Source organism: Calidris pugnax, unplaced genomic scaffold (genome assembly GCF_001431845.1).
Source record: "Calidris pugnax isolate Ruff unplaced genomic scaffold, ASM143184v1 scaffold188, whole genome shotgun sequence".
NCBI lineage: Eukaryota > Metazoa > Chordata > Aves > Charadriiformes > Scolopacidae > Calidris > Calidris pugnax.
In genome coordinates, this window is record NW_015091257.1 from 7033437 (window position 1) to 7048116 (window position 14680).

A 14680-nucleotide genomic window follows, 5' to 3' on the forward strand; every position below is an offset into this window, starting at 1 on the left:
AATGCTAGTACCTTACAGTATAAAGTGGCACAATTCAGCCGCAGAAACTCAAGACTGTTTTGGATTGCTTTTTCAGAAGCATATTACATACTTTAACACATGACATCTACAGAGAGGTATTCACCACTGAATAAGGACAAATTATGAGAAACTGCAGTGACAAGTGAAATGATGAAATGTAATTATGTACAAGGGAAATGATGGAGAAAGACATCCTACTGATAAGATCTATTGTTAATCTTTGAATTCCCAAGGGAAGTGACTAAAGTTCCATTGATCAAGAAACATGATGTCCAATTTGACAATATGCTAGTAAATACTCTATGAGAAATAAGGTGGATTCCTTAGAGGATCTAATTAGATTATTTTTGTTTTTATTTTCCCTTGAATAGTTTGATGTTTTGCATATGGGACACTCACTATAAATTATTTAGCTAACAGAATAATGGGAGAACATTTTATCCTTATAATCTGTGAAGGTTCTCCTTTAAAATGGTTCTTCCTCATGCAAAGGACAGAAGCAAAAATGACAAGTTTGGCAATCTCATTGAGAATTTTCTTTATCTTTGTGTTGGTTTTGCCTATCAAATCTTTAAAACATATGAAATCGGAGAAACACTGAGAATATTTTTACTTTCTGCAAAAAGCTAAAAACATTGGGATTGCTTACTTATTTTCTTTTGGCTTGAAGACTACAATAAACAGCAGGAGAGGAAAATCCTTCTAATTGCTCAATTTACATGTGATTTTTTAATAGTATCATGTATGGCTGTATAGTTGAAGTATGTTACATGAATGTATATTAAAATTCTGGGGCCATCACTAGCTAGTTCCACAGAAGCAAAGTTCATGTCCATATTATTTAAATTCAAAGCATTAATTCAGATTACATGGAATATCTTGTATTACTGTAAAATAAAGACAGTTTGCATTTTAAAATTATGAAAGCCATTTGCTTTAACCTCTGACATTGTTTTACAACAAATGTCAAGACAAAAAATAAGAACTTCTGAGATAAATGCATATATGAGTTTATAATACCTGTAAAATTCATCATGTTTCAGTTACAGACCTGTAACATCAATATATTTCCAAAAGCGCTACTTGCTTTTTTACATATTTTAGCTTTTCAGCAATACTGACAAGTGGTAGGTTACTTTAGAGATCTAACTGAGACTACTCAGACATTATTTTCATTGATGTAAACCAATATCACTCGTAGACATGGAAGTCTGTTATAAATAGGTTGGCTTAAAATCCTTAGAAAAAGCTAAGTTGCTGAGGTAAATGGTGATGAGGAAGAAAAAGAAAATAGCAGTTTCCAAAATGGCTGGTTTTCATGTATGGGTAAATGATAACATTAAGGTTGTAAAGATTTTTTTTGTCCTGTTCAAATGTAAGGAATGATGAGACACAGGATTAATAGCATTAGTCAGTTGAAGGCAGGAAATTGTTGCTGTTCTTATTAGTACCATCACAACCGATCTGCCAAGCTGTTATTGCCAGAACATCGCATCAATTTAGCAAATTTCATTAATGCAACAAGGCATGTGAGGCCAGAAGCATGTAGATGATGGTAGTGCTAATATGAATTATTTTGGGGAAAGAAAAAATAAAAGAATGCAGTAGATACAGTAATCCTTTTATTTCCTCTTTCTCAATTATAATAACTTAATTTTTGTCCTTTAATAAAGACAACTAACAACTTTTTTTTTTCTGGGATTAAAAAGTTATACATTTTAATATCATGATGCTCAGTTTAGACTGCATCTTTTCTTGTTTCTTAAGTCAAGTCTTTGCTTGATTCTTAAGATTCTACAAGTTTTAATAGTCCAAGAAGCTCCATTCCTTGCTAGGAATTAGAGCTAACATTTTTTTCTACCTGCTGTTCATTCATTCATTTTCTCTGTATGACGCTACAAAACATAAGGACCCAAAGGCAAGTCAGGTGGTATTCTTTCTCCTTTCGAAACCATCCAGAAGAGCTGAAACTTTCCAAACACCTACTAGGTCCCATATGGGAATTTTTCTGTTTGGTCTCTAAAGAAAAACTTCTTGATAGAGATGGGAAAGGGGAAACGTTCTATGAAGCTTTGACTTTAATAAAAAAAACCTGAAGGTTCCTGGTTAATCAAGTCAAGTTAAACTCAACCATTCTATGATTCTGTGATTCTGTGAAGTCAACTGCAATAGTTCGTAGCAAAGAGTATACTCTTCCTTAAAAAGTGGAGTATGAGTGTTTTACTAGGGAATAGTTTTCTGCTTTGAGGGTTGTTAGTTAGAGCAGATTCAAGACCTGAAACATAGTCGTGGAGAAGATCTGGAGAACAAGCAGAGCAATTACTTCCATACATATACAAATATTTCATCTCCTTCTAACCTCAAACAAGGTTTCCCAGAGAATGGATGGTTATTTAACAGGGTTTCCCACATTTTTATATAGTTTGATATGATAAAACTCATGATCATTTGTTTGTTTCCTACTGTGATTTTATATTGCTGTGATATTATATTTGCTGACAATTAAATTTGAAGGCAAACACCAAAACAATTGAAAGGTTCAGGGAAGGGATTATGTGTTTGACTCCTGACAGAAATGGACTTTAAAGAGTGAAGCATGTCTGAAAGCTCGCTCAAATAGCACTAAAATCCCAAAATGGGAAATAGATTCCTTAAGGAAAACAAACAAACAAAACCCAAACAACAACTGACCAAACAAAAACCCCCACAGAACAATACTGTATCTTACATGGTGTCACAGTACAGAATAATAGCCATGTAATAACGAAAAGGTTAGAAAAAGAGAGATATGAAGTAATTAGCACTGCTGCTAAATTGGAGAGAAAAATATATGGCAAATATAGCCCTCGTATGTCTGGTCAGGCTGACTTTGTATCATCCAAAATAAAGGAAGAAAAAAAAGTAATTGTTGAAAGCTGTGCAAGTTTTCAGTTAAGTTTCATGTTACTTCTATAGATTAATATGCATCAATAACTGTACTTTTCTTGGAAATTAACCCGGTTAAAATTGTCCCAAGTATCTTAAGCTACCTTTAAATAAAGACAAATATGGTGGCAATGATGACACAGGGGCATCTGAGAACTGATCTGAGAACTGCAGTACTATGGGAACTAGCATTTTCAATCATTTCTTTAGACTGTTTTCAAAGCACAGAGAAGGGTACAAGCAATTATATTATTCTCATTAATAGTAAATAGATAACAGCAACAAAAAATGTATCTGTAATAAAAATATACAAGGAAGACTCGCTGCCATAGACAAAGATCCATTCAATTCAATGGAGTGATTTACTCTATTTCAATATTACTACTAGAAAAAGTATTGTTGCTCTCGCTTGCACAAACTGGTTTTACTTTACTCTTGCTTCTATATTAAATGTTACTGTGGCATAAATGCTTTTATCAAATCAAACCCACCTTTCAACCTCATCTGTGAAATAAGAACCATAAAGTGAAAATGTACTCTAGCTAATGGGGACAATTATTTTTCTAGACGTGTCACCTCTGTCACATGAGAAACATTCAAATTCTTGTTTCATTGAGAATTATTTATTTATGGAAGATTTAAATGATGATAAAAAATCTCACCTTGTTCACTTTGAAGCAAACATACAACTCAGATTAATATCATGTCAGATGTGATTTTTCTTCTTTTGTTCATTTATTAATTTATTTTGAACTACAATTTGATGAGATACACCAACTACTGCGTATCTCTCTCCTTTTTTTCTTTTGCGAGTTGTATTGAAGCTTTTAAGAACACATTTTTGTGTAAGTCATAGCACCATGCTGGTTTGTTAATGTTGTGTTATGAGGGTGACTGTGTTTCTTTGGTACAACATTTTACTCCTTTATTTATGTTGTTTAATTTTTTGGGACACATGAGCGTGATTTACTGATTGTGTATAATCCACAGGGTAAATGAGTAAATTGCTGCTTCATTTATCTTGAGCTGCTTCCTGACTTATGTTGTTTAAAAATAGAAAGCTGATTTTATAAAGAATGAAAAATCAAAATCACTCTGATTTCATATGTTTCAAAGATAACCAAGTTTTATTACTTCTGAAAAAATATACTTAAAATTTCAATCGGATTACAGTTCAATTAAAAAATTCTAGTATAATAAAAAAAACAAACATTTTACCATTCCCCCTTCCCTCATATTTTTTAAATAGAATAGTACATTCTTACAGAAAACTATATGTTATTTATATGTGAACTGAATCTAAATGTTGAAACATACACACTGGCAGAGGCAGGCATATAGTAAAATCTGAAGTGGTATTTAATTTACATTTTGTCTAATATTGTGATTTTTGTTATTTCCCTCACATGAGTCACCCCATTTTACTATGAATTAGAAAAAAGTTAGAATTCTGACTACATATGTAACTAAGAGATTTCCTGTATAAATAGGAAATCTTGGTTATATAAATAGGAAATATTTTTTTCCTGGAGCTTTATTTTCTTTTCTTAATGTGATATTTCTATAGAACTTTATACAGTGAGGCTCTCATAAAACCGGGTATTGTTTTATAATAATCAACAATGTTCCCAATGTTGACTGATAAATTATTACATGACTTAAAATTGGAGACTTAGTATGTGAGTACCAGTTCTAATGATATTTTTAATAAAAAAAGTCACTGCCAAATTTTTTTTTAGATGCAACTAAATCCCGTAAATAAATGATAAATTCTGTCTTAAATGTAACTTTCTTGCTATAGATAAGCTAAAAAATTCAAATGTATTATGAATACGACAACAGCAATTATTTTTTTCAGGTTCTAACAGAAGTAAAAATGCACTGAAAAGACTTCAGTTTACAAACGACAAAACAACTGCTATGTATTTGTCTCATTTTAAGAGATCATGAGTCTAAGCAATTCTGTGATTCTGTGATTCTATGATGCTATATTTCTTTGTTCAGTGGTGCTGAATTCAGTGGAAATGTTGCTAATGGTTATAGATGGAAGAGTTTTAGACAAATATGCACAACTGTGATTAAAGAACTAATGGAATTAAAGAACATATAATGCTTTCCAAAGTCACAAATGGGCACCTAACTCTTGCAGGCTTTATATCTAAATGATACTTACTCATTTTACCTTCTATGAAAAAACCTGTTATGACAGCTGAGTAAACAAAGGGAAATGCTTTCCACAACAGTTGGTTTGTCTTCAAGAATGAGTTTTGATGTGAATGCTTGCAGTATTTTCACGTTAATAAATTCTAATTCTGAAGTAAATATTTAAACGTAAAATAAAAAGAAGGGGAGGCGGGGAAAATAAGGTGGGCAAGAGAATCTTTTACAGACCACCACAAGGTTATTGGTGTGTCTTCATAGCATAAGGTACCTCTTCATACTTAAGGCTGTTATTTTTCATTCCTCCCTTTCTCTCTTGTATAGTGTTACCCTATTCCACCATCTGTTAGAACTTCTACTGCTTGAGAGTACTTGTCCACATAACTGGAATAAGAGTTGTGATTGCAAGTATACAAGTCAATTAATTCTTCTCCCAGAAACGGTCAAGACAGGAAAGGCTTGCAGGTCACAGCCTGGCACTGGGACAAGTAGCAGCTGAGGACCCATCTAGTAGGTCCCTTGAGGTAGTGGTCGGAAGACAGTGAGAAAGCCAGGATAAACCAAGTCACATATGTTATGTCCAAACTGCCTCTAGAAGTATTCTTAAGTCTACATTCATGCTCTATCTGACTCCGCCTAGGCTCAAGCTAAAATGCATGCCTCTGTGTGTGTGTGCATGGAGGAGGAAGAAGGACAGGACAGTTAAATAGTAGTTACATACCCATAGCATAGCCTAGTAGATAAAGTACTTTGCAAGTGCTCAGAAGTGTTCTCAGAAGAGTGACAAAACAAAAAAACAGTACAGGAAGCAGGAATTAAGTATTTTCTCTTCTACCTAAACATTCCACAATTAAGTAACAGAAAGGAAAAAATGTATATTTCAAATGGGAACGCTGATTTTATTACTCACAAAGTGTGGGCTGGAATAGCAGGTTTTCAACAGTGGATAATGTAGAAGATATTATAATGTTCTACAGCTTGAGAAATAAACGAACTGTGATAATGAAGATGTATTAAAGTGTTCTTCTGTATGCTTAGAAGAAAATCTCTGGACAGAGTATATACTTTATTTTCTAGAATGAAAAAAAATTTCTTTTTCATCTGGTTGCAGTCATTTGCCTTTTCCATGGAAAACTCACGAACCTTACCCATGTGCTACTAGAGCCTACATGTTACCAGAAGAGATAAGAAGAAAGAATAAAAGCAGCCTGAAACAGAAAATGCCAGAATTGATGCGACTATTCACCTATAATGTGAGAATGAATTGATTTTGCAGAATATTAAGTTTGTATCTTCTCATAATATATGCATTTCACCATCTTCTGCTGACCCTTTACTGCTATAGCCATTATGTACACACTACACAGATATATAACACAGAGATTGCACACTTTTGCATAATGTTTCTCCAGCAAGTATCTAAGTGCAAGAGAAAGAATGCCAGAACTTTTTGCAGCCCCATTGTTTATCTGTGGCTATTTTATTTACTTTTAGTCTTCTGTTCTTGTCTTAGTTGTGTATAAAATTTTCTAACAGCTATCTCCTTCATGATATCACTTGTTCACTATATTTCATTCTTCTGCTTTGTTATGCATGGCCATTATTGCACCCCTTTAAATATAAACCCTGTTTTCACCTATTATGAGTTTTTCTGTTATAGCTCTCTTGTATCTTTACCCCCTAACCCAACAGCAGTTTCTTTGTCATGAAATCTCAATGCAAATACAGGACTCACAGAATGCTGCTTCAGAGACACTTGATACAGGCAGTTCACGACTGTAGCTTCCGTTTTCAATTCCTCTTCCAAAAGTCCTCATGGTCATTTCAATTACTGTTGGTGGCATGGGCCACTAAGAAAGTGATTCACTGAGTATCAAAATCACAGAGAAAAGCTACTGTCTTGCCTAGCCTGCTTTGAGGAAGACCATGTGCACTCAGATTTGTCTGGTAGACAAAGTCTGTGCATTGCTGGATCACTCTTATTGCTCGATGCCAGGGAAAACCTCTACACCTTTTATGCCATGAAATGATACAGATGTTGATGTGGTTCTTATCTCACTCTGCATAAACTTATGTCTTAAAGCCTCGGGCTTTAATTATGCAATTTATGGTTGCAACAGGAGCTGGGCATAAATATTATTTATTTTAACCTTCTGCAAGTATGTATATATTTATGCTTACAGTAGTCTGAAAAAATATTAGACATGTACATTACCAATTCAATTTTAATTATTGAAACCAAGTAAATATTGCCCTCTCAATTTCTTCATCAGTTTTATCTCTGGCCCTACAAACTCTAGACCGTAGCCCCTCACCTTTTCTGCTCTAACATCTCTTTATCCAAGCACAGTACCATATCTATTCTGCTCCCACCTCCTCCATAAGTGCCTCTTCTCCTTGGGTTTAAGTCCTTTTACATTTTTCTGTTGTTCTTTTACTTCTTGATAGCTGAATGATTGCAGAGTGACAGAACTACTGTGACGCTCTCCATTCTCTATCCTATTACCCTTTATTCTTAGGCTAGGCATCAGCAGGGTGCATAAAGCAGAAATCAGAAAACTATTTCTTCATTCACAGGTGTGGATAGGTTGCACCAGGATAGAGCAGTCCTGAGCTGCCGAATGGTTTTTAGTTTTCCTCCTTATTGCCGGCCTAAGCAACTGAAAAGGAAGAAGGAACTCCACTTGCCTGGTGCATGCAATAATCTCGTTCATTAATAAACAAAGAAGGAGTGCTCTGAAGTATTTAAGTATCAGCTATTTGAGTGTGAAAATCATTCGATATGTTGATATTAAGTACTATAAAAAATCTATTAATAAATAGAGGGAATTAAAAAATATCTGTGTTTTCCAAGTGCTTCAACAGCAATAAAAGCATTTTCTTTATGAGAACATACATTTCTGAACATTTGTTGAGAATGCTTTTCCATTTCATTGTTGCAAACTCCACTGTCAGTTTACAAGGACTGTTTTCATGGCCTTCTTTAAAACAGTATTGTCATCTGCTTTCCCTTCATAATGACTGAAAGGTAAGGAGCTTTAATACTTACAGATTATTTTATTGTGATAAGGCATTGGGTTATGAAAAGCAGATTTAACAACTGTGTTGATGTCCAGATACAGAAATTCTGATTTTCTTGGAATGTCTTATAATGACTAAATGGGTTTGCTTTTCTTTTAATTAAGTAAATATGCCTTTTTTTATTATTAGGAGGGTGTTTATATACATAGATGCAATATAGATATTTTTGTTTCTTGCTCTACTATGGCTAAAGTGTTTCCAGGGGCTACAAATAAGGTACCCCAGAAATGTTTAGAGAACTTCAGAAAATGAAAGATCTCCATAGCAGTGATTTTGCTTTTTGAGAGTCAAATCTTGTCAATATACAATATTTTACAATAAGTTTTCGCATAACTTTTATGTAAGGCGCTATAATCCTTCACACTTATCACATACACCCAGAATTAAACCACCTAATATTTCTTACTTCTACTAACCACATTGCTCAGTTCTTATTTTGCTGACTTTTTGATTATCATTTCTAATTATTTTATTCTATATACCTCAAAATCAGTTTTGAGAAAATTAGTCTGCTTAAGGTATTGCAATAAACTATTTTATGCATGCATGGGAGATTCAGATATTCAGAATTAAATAATCACCAAATCACAGAATCTTCTAGGTTGGAAAGGACCTTAAAGATCATCTTGTCCAACCGTCAATCTAACTTTGACAAAAATAGACACCCTCACAACAAACAAAAAGCAACACCATCACTAAACCATACCTCCCAGCACTACATCAACCCATCTTTTGAACACCTCCAGGGATGGTGCCTCAACCACCTCCCTGGGCAGCCCATTCCAATGTCTGATAACCCTTTCAGTGAAAAAAATTTTCCTAATATCCAAGCTTGAACCTCCCCTGGCATAACTTGAGGCCATTTCCTCTAGTCCTCTCGCCTGTGACTTCAGAGAAGAGACCGACCCCCACCTCTCTACAGCCTCCTTTCAGGTAGTTGTAGAAAGCAATAAGATCTCCCCTCAGCCTCCTCTTCTCCAGGCTGAATAACCCCAGCTCCCTCAGCCTCTCCTCATAAGACTTGTGCTCCAGACCCCTCACCAGCTTTGTTGCCCTTCTCTGGACCTGCTCCAGCACCTCGATGTCTTTTTTACGGTAGGGAGCCCAAAACTGGAGACAGTACTCGAGGTGGGGCCTCACCAGTGCCGAGTACAGGGGACGATCACCTCTTGGGGCCTACTCGCTACGCTGTTCCTGATACAGGCCAGGATGCTGTTGGCCTTCTTGGCCACCTGAGCACACTGCTGGCTCATGTTCAGCCAACAGTCGACCAACGCCCCAGGTCCTTTTCTGCCTGGCAGCTCTCCAGCCACTCTGCCCCAAGCCTGTAGCGCTGCCTGGGGTTGTTGTGACCCAAGTGCAGGACCCTTGACTATGATCAAGTTGACAAAATTCAACTGTTCAATAAAGAAAAGAAAATATTTTTCTCAGGTTTGAGGACATCCCTGTTTAATTTTGATGTTTTATTTGAAATTACTTTATGCAAATTTCACTTTTAGCCCCTCTACTCCTAGAGAGATAGATTTGCTAAAATGAAACATAGGACATTTTACTTAAGATTATTTGATATTCTGGCTCTCTCATTCACCACCACATCAAAAACTCAAATAATCTGTATTAATTTAGGTTAAAAATCCCCTTTTCTACCAAATGTCCATGGAGTTTTTAGGGGGTTTTGGTTGGTTGTTTTTTTTTTTAATTTATGCAGTTTCACCAAGAGATAACATGATAACTCTAAACATGATAACTCTATGTAAACAGACGTTTACATAAACATGTAAACTCTATCATAAACATAATAACTGTATGTAAACAGATGTTTTACTTTGACCCTTTATTTTAATGGGTAATTTTATATAAATTCTTTCTTCTAAAGATTTCTCATTTGCAGGAAGTCTTGAGAACCTTTAAAAGTTTAAGGTAATGTTTATTCAGTAGATAAAAAAAAAGAAAAGAGAAATTAAATGAGATTTAAAGTAACATATTAAAAATTTTAGCTTAATCAAACTTAATCTCTATCCTACCCAACATGGAGTATATATTGTAAAAATCATTTTATTAATTTGAACTTCTGAAAACCATAGAAGACCTGTCTTTAGATCACCACTTTGGCTACCACAAGTGATGTGGATCAGATTCATTAATTGGTGCAAGTTTTGTTTTCTCCTAGAGTAGGATATCTTCTATAGTTTTGTCATTCATAAATATGTAAATATTTTGGGATGGTTATTTGTTGGGGTTTTTTGTTTGGTTTTGCAAAAAGATGCTGTTTCAATTTAACTTACGGATTGAATGAGGTATGTTCCTACATGCCTCTAAATTGAGAAAATCTCAAATTTTAAGCTTTGCAGTACATGGAGAGATATCCTAGTAGTTCTCTTATTTGATCTGATATCAGAATTTTCATGAAAGTATGGAAAGCATGTGTTGTTGGGTGTCTCTTTCTTAGTTAACAGAGGGACTTGTAACTGGAATATCCAAGACCAAAATGATAAAAACCCCAGCTTTGACATGTAAAGCCTCACTATATCTGGTACAGAGAAGAAACAAGAAAACATACTTATCTGTTCATTTTACAGAGTGGAGTGACAGGGAAGAATGTGCAATGTAACACTGAAATTCATAATTCATTCCCCCCAGATCTTGTAATGAAAATAATTACCAAGGTGAGTAAAATAATGATTATTAAAAAAATTATGCTAAGCAGTACCTAGATTTGATAATGCAAAATGATTAAACTGAAATGAGGCTTTCAAAAAATAAAAACCTTTTGAATTTTTGAAATGTTTTTTTTTTAAAAGTTTTGTTGTATGTGTCCACTCCCAGATTCCACAGGTGGCTGGCATTTTAGGTCAGCGTTCGGAACCTATAGAATAATAAAAAGGGTACATATTTTTATCACTAAAATATATAACAGAGGATTTCAGATTCTAAAGTGGACAACAAGTGAATTTCAGTGCACTGCTGAATCCTTAGACCAACAAGAGCAGAATTAGATTTAGTATTAAGTGGGTGCCTGCTTTATTTAAAGGAAAAGGGAAAAGAAATATCCTTTTGTCAGTATAATCTGCTTTGCAAAGTCAATTGTGGGATCTGCCCTTTCCCTTTTTAACAGTGTTGAGCAGAATTTAAAAATGAGTAAGTGTTTTGTAAATGGTTTTAGGACTTGGCAGTGTAGGATGCATTTTGGAACTGAAATCAAAGGCACTGCACCATGAACTGAACTTAGACAGCAGGATGAATTAGCCTTGATGCGGTGGGAAAAGTCTATCATTTTATACCCACAGGCCATATTGCTAAATTGCTAGCCTGTTAAATACAAGAGGGAGAAGGACTGGTGCCAGGGATGTGGTGAAGTGTCAGAGAATGGCTTGCATCCACAAATCTCAATGGTTTGCTTGGAGGCATGGGGTGCAAGCCTAGATCATATCTTTCAGTATATACCTTCATGCAAAAGGAATCCAGCTAATCTGTTCCAAGACTGCTTGCAATGCACACCAAAGTTTAATTTGTGAGGAAAATTTGATAAATGGGGATTGAGAGATTTTCTTTAACAGTATATTCCTGATCCAAACAGAAGTATTAATACAAACACAGTTCGGCTGTCCAGTATTACTTCTTTGTCCTGTGCACTATTTTCTGAGCTTTTATTCTCAGTATTATATGCTTTCTAGTTCTTTTCTCTTCCTGCTTTCTGGTTTATACTTTTGTTCTTCTCAGAGTTCAGTCAATCGAGGCCCAGATCACTTCCCAGCTCCTCATCTCTCCTTGGTTAACAGCCACATTTCTTCTGCAGCTCCTGCCATCCTCCTGACTCGGCTTTGTCCGTTCTGCATCACTTGCTTTTACCCGCTTTTCTGTAACCTCATTTTTCACAGATGAATGGGATTCATTCTTTTTTCTCTAAGGAACAACTGAGGACTAGATTCTGTAACAGAACTATTGCAGCTGAAGAGTTATTTTTACCAAGTAAATCAAAAAAGACAAGATAAGTTATCTTCTCACCCTTCTCTCAGTTACATTTTTGTGTGTGTCTTCTGAGCAAAAGCTTGTGTATATCTCTGAAAAAAAAAAAAAGTGTTTAAGAGGACCAGTTCCAAAATACCTGTGAAATGCATTGGTATCTTTCATATTCTGTGACTCATAACTAATTGAAAATAGCTGAAAACTGGAAATCAGGAAGCAGTTAATAACCATGTATATATATATGTGACATAATTATTTCTGCAAATATAAGTAGATTTAGAAATATGCCCCAAATATCTAAATATGTAGACTTCTAGATTCAAAAAAACTCAAGTTACCAAGAGTTCCTACAGAAGTCTGGCATTTGCACATAAATCATCATGTTGCCTGTTGAATAGTTGAAATGCATTATACCAAAAGCCTTCTTTGCCCAGATTAAATATCTTATAAAATAATACTGTTTTCATATTTTCACAACATTTCAAATCTTGCAATGCAGTAACTGGTCTGAAAAGAATTGCTAGTTTTGGAGGCATATAACAATCTCAGAAGAAAAAGCAGTACCCTTTGGTTGTTGGGGTTCTTTTACCATAAATTATGATTTTCTGCTTTATATATTAAAAAAAAAAAAGTTCTTGTTTACCTCTTTGAATCACTTTGCATTTGTTTTATAAGTTTCTCAGTTCTTCCTGAGGAAAAAAATTTAGTCTTATGAAATGAGAACTTAGATGAAACTCCACCCCATCAAGAAGGAGAAAAATCCTATTATACCTTAACTTTGTTTTCTTAACAGCTGGAAAAGAAAACAATACTCAAAATAATAATTAGTCATCTGCTTCAGACCAAAAAGCAACTGTTCCTGTGAAATTAAAAGGAACAATGCCATCTTATCTACTTATAAACGTATCATCAGGAAAATGGGAAAGAATTGACTAACAGTGATAAGGATCAGTAAGAATTTGACAGTTGTAAAATCTCTAAGCTCAAGAATGCTGTCTCTCAAACAGCTTTACTGTCTCCTTCAGACAATCACTGGGATGGCTAAATTGTGTTAATTTTCATGTTGTTAATTACTCTATTTTTAAGAAAAGCAGAGATGACACTGAAACTCTTCAATTTCAGAATGTGTAAACCCCCCAACTATGCAAAGAAGCATAAAGCCAAACAATTCCAGGTGACAAATAAAGATGAGATTAGATCTTGAGTTCAAAATAGAGCCTTATGGTCAGTTTAGGACTATGGAATAGTTTTGGATGGAAGAGACCTTTAAGATCAAGTCCAACCATTAACCTAGCACTGCCAAGTTACCACTGAAGCATTTCTCCGAGCACCACATCTACACATTTGAAAATACCGCCAGGGATGGTGACTCAATAATTTTCCTGGGCATCCTGTTCCAATGTTGGACAACACTTTCAGTGAAGAAATTTTTCCTAATATCCATCCTAAACCTCCCCCGGCACAAATTGAGGCTGTTTCCTCTCATCTTATTGCCTGTCACTTGGGAGAAGAGACTGATACCCGTCTCTCCACAACGTTCTTTCAGGTAGTTGTAGAGAGTGATTGAGGCTGTTTCCTCTCATCTTATTGCCTGTCACTTGGGAGAAGAGACTGATACCCGTCTCTCCACAACGTTCTTTCAGGTAGTTGTAGAGAGTGATAAGATCTACCCTCAACCTCCTCTTCTCCAGACTAAACAACCCCAGCTTCCTCAGCCTCTCCTCATAAGACATGTGCTCTAGACCCTTCACCAGCTTTGTTGCCCTTCTCTGGACACACTCCAATACCTCAATGTCTTGTAGTGAGGGGCACAAAACTGAACACAGTATTTGAGGTGTGGTCTCACCAGTGTCGAGTACAGCGAGACAGTCACTTCCCTAATCCTGCTGGCCACACTCTTTCTAATACAAACTGGGATGCTCTCAGCCTCCTTGGCCACCTGGGCACACTGCTGGCTCATATTCAGCCAGCTGTAGACCAATACTCACAAGTCCTTTTCTACCAAGCAGCTTTCCATCCACTCTTCCTCAAGTGTAGGTTTTTGTGGCCCAAGTGCAAGACCTGGCACTTGGCCTTGCAGAACCTTATACCTTTGGCCTTGACCCATCAATCCAGCCTGTCCAAATCCCTCTGTAGAGCCATCCTACCCTTAGGCAGATCAACATTCCCACCTAACTTGGTATTTTCTGCAAACTTACTGAGGGTGCAGTAAGATCTGGAGAGTCGATCGCCTTGTCCAGATCATTGATAAAGATATTAAACAGAACTGGCCCCCATACTGAGCCACAGGGAACACCACTTGTGACCAGCCGCCAACTGGATTTAACTCCGTTCACAAGTCTTTGGGCCCAGCCATCCATCCAGTTTTTAATCCAGTGAAGCATATATCTGCCTAAGCCATGAGCAGCCAATTTCTCCAGGAGAATGCTGGGGAAACGGTGTCAAAAGCTGTGTCAAAAATTCTAGTTAGACAGCATCCACAGCCCTTCCCTAGTACAAATGTGTACATTAGTACAAATGCACATAT